The 2,636-nt window shown below is 45.0% G+C and overlaps 1 pseudogene; it reads right to left on the reverse strand.

Moving 5' to 3' along the window:
- Positions 1–597: 597 nt before the first annotated feature.
- Positions 598–1,554, reverse strand: LOC114811123 (annotated as a pseudogene).
- Positions 1,555–2,636: the final 1,082 nt, after the last annotated feature.

Genomic DNA, 2,636 nt, shown 5'->3' on the forward strand with positions numbered 1-2,636 from the left:
GTTAGACCACCCCCACCCCACCCCCACCCTTCTAATAATAATAATTGTGGTATTTGTTAAGTGCTTACTATGTGACAAGCACCTGGGCCGATACAAGGTAATCAGGTTGTCCCACATGGGGCTCACAGTCTTAATCCCCATTTTACAGATGAGGTAACTGAGGCACAGAGAAGTTAAGTGACTTGTCCAAGGTCACACAGCAGACAAGTGGGGGAGCCAGTAATTGAACCCACTACCTCTGACTCCCAAGCCCATGCTCTTTCCACTGAGCCACGCTGCTTCTAGACCCTGAGCCCATTGTGGGCAGCGATTGTCTCTATTTGTTGCTGAATTGTACTTCCCAAGTGCTTTGGACAGTGTTCTGCACACAGTAAGCACTCAATAAATGGGATTGAATGAACGAATGAATAAGCAAATCGGGTTGGGCACAGTCCCTGTCCCTATTTTACGGATAAGGTAACTGAGGACCAAATTGCCCAAGGTCACACGGCAGACAGGTGGCAGCACCAGGATGAAAATCCGGTCCTCTGACTCTCAGACCCATTCTCTATCCACCAGGTCACGCTGCTTCACAGGGAAACCCAAGAGAGAGGAGGGTTAGGGGATGACACATTCATCCAAGGAATTCAGGAAAAAAGAGGGACTTCCCCTCATGTCAAGAAAACACCGAGGCTTGGGGATCCCTGCTGATCTGCACCAAGGGGCAGATGGAGGAGTAGCATGCCGACAAACAGGCAGTGGTGTTCTGCAGCCCACTACCATAATCCATCAAGAAACTTATATAAAAGCTGATTCAGCTGTCGATACATTAAATGCAGACAAAACAGCAGATGAGGAGTAGGATGGTGTCAATGACTTGAGTCTTGGCAGAGGAATTTGGGGAGCAGCTGGTACTGTGGATGGGCTGAACTTATCTGTAGTATGAGGGTTACATGATCACCATGTAGCCGCTGGCCCCACTCACGAATCACACGAAGAAGAGATTGTGAATCGTGATGGCAAAGTGGCCATGATGCTAAATTTGTTTCTCTTGGGGATGGTAGAACAGTATTTTGAAATATAAATGTTATCCGTGGAGGTGAAACTTTTGGTGGCTTGGGTGGAAGTTACTAAATTGATGTAGATCAACAGATTAAGGTTCCAGAAGAAGAGGAAGGAGGGAAGGATGTGTTTGGGGCCTCTGGATTTGAACTGGGACCACCAGAAGGTGCTGGGACTGATGGTGACATCCTGGAACACACTCAGGAAACTGGTGGTGCAGATAGACAGGCCCAAGGCCACTCTCCTCATATACACTACCATTTTGCACTCAATGTCACTTAGGCTATTCTTCATCCCAAAGGACACCGTCATCTCCGGAATGCCCCGTGTGAGAAGGGGAACAGGATTGTTCACAGTCAGGTGGCTGAGAATAAGGTCTGTGGGTTTCTTCTGCTGGGAATGAGCAATGAAGATGCAGGCATACATTAAGAACATCACTGAGTTCCCCAGAACCCCAGTAGCTGACTGTAAGATGAAGGAAATCCCCAATATCTGGTCACTCAAAAGCATGGTCCTGATTTCTTCAGAACGGCGGAATCCTGAGAATTCTGCATAGAAGCCAGAAGGGAGCATCAGTGACAAATTCGAGCCAGTGGAATTCGAGAGACTTAGGATAAGAGTCAGCCTATCTGTGCCAAGAATCATGAGAAAGTTCTCATGATGCTCTGGTACTTGGTAGAATAATAGACATTGTCATCAAGAAAAAGGGTCAAATTGCAGAAAGAAGAAATACGCAATAATGATGACCAACGGGCAAGTGGGCAGAAGTCCCACTTGAAGATTTTTGAACGCTTAGTCGACATATTGTGAGATGTCATTTAGAGACTTAGAACACATTCCCTCAGGCGCCCAAACACATCTGTGGCAACCTGGATCTTCAGATTCAGGAGGATAAATTATCGAAGCATGTCATCTAGTGGAATGATCCTGGGCCTGGGAGTCAAAAGATGTGGGTTCTAATCTCATCTTCTGTGCGACCTGGGGCAAGCCATTTAACTTCTCTGTGCTTCAGTTCCTTTACCAATAAAATGGGAATTCAATGTCTGTTCTCCCTCCCACTTTGATGTGAATCCCACGTGGGACCTTGTTATCTTGTTATCTATCCCTGTACTTAGTACGGTGTTTGGCACATAGTAAGTGCTTAACAAATACCACAATTATTAGTATTAATAGCTCATCTGTATTATTAATTGTTTATTGTTAGTAATAAGGGCAGGTGACCTCTTAGGCCATGATCCAAGATGTCTGTCAGATGTCACAACCTCTCTCAGTAATGCATTCCAATGTTTATTATATATTCCTAGCTAATGCCAAATTACAATTCATCTTTTTCTGCAGTTAAAGTAAACTCACTTCTGCTTGATATTCAGAGGGGATGGAGACCATTGGATTCGTGACCATCTATTTTCCAGAGAGCAGTGAAGAAAAGGGGGAGAAAGAAGAAAGTGCAGAGAAAAAGAAACAAGACAAGAGGAGACAGAGGACATAAAAGAACAGAGAGATGGGACTAAAGGAGGGAAAGAAGGAAAGGAAAGAAAAGAGAGAAATAAGAAGGGGGGAAATGCATGTATAACAAAAAGGAGATAAGGTGGTAG

The sequence above is a fragment of the Ornithorhynchus anatinus genome, chromosome 4 (assembly GCF_004115215.2).
Source record: "Ornithorhynchus anatinus isolate Pmale09 chromosome 4, mOrnAna1.pri.v4, whole genome shotgun sequence".
Classification (NCBI taxonomy): domain Eukaryota; kingdom Metazoa; phylum Chordata; class Mammalia; order Monotremata; family Ornithorhynchidae; genus Ornithorhynchus; species Ornithorhynchus anatinus.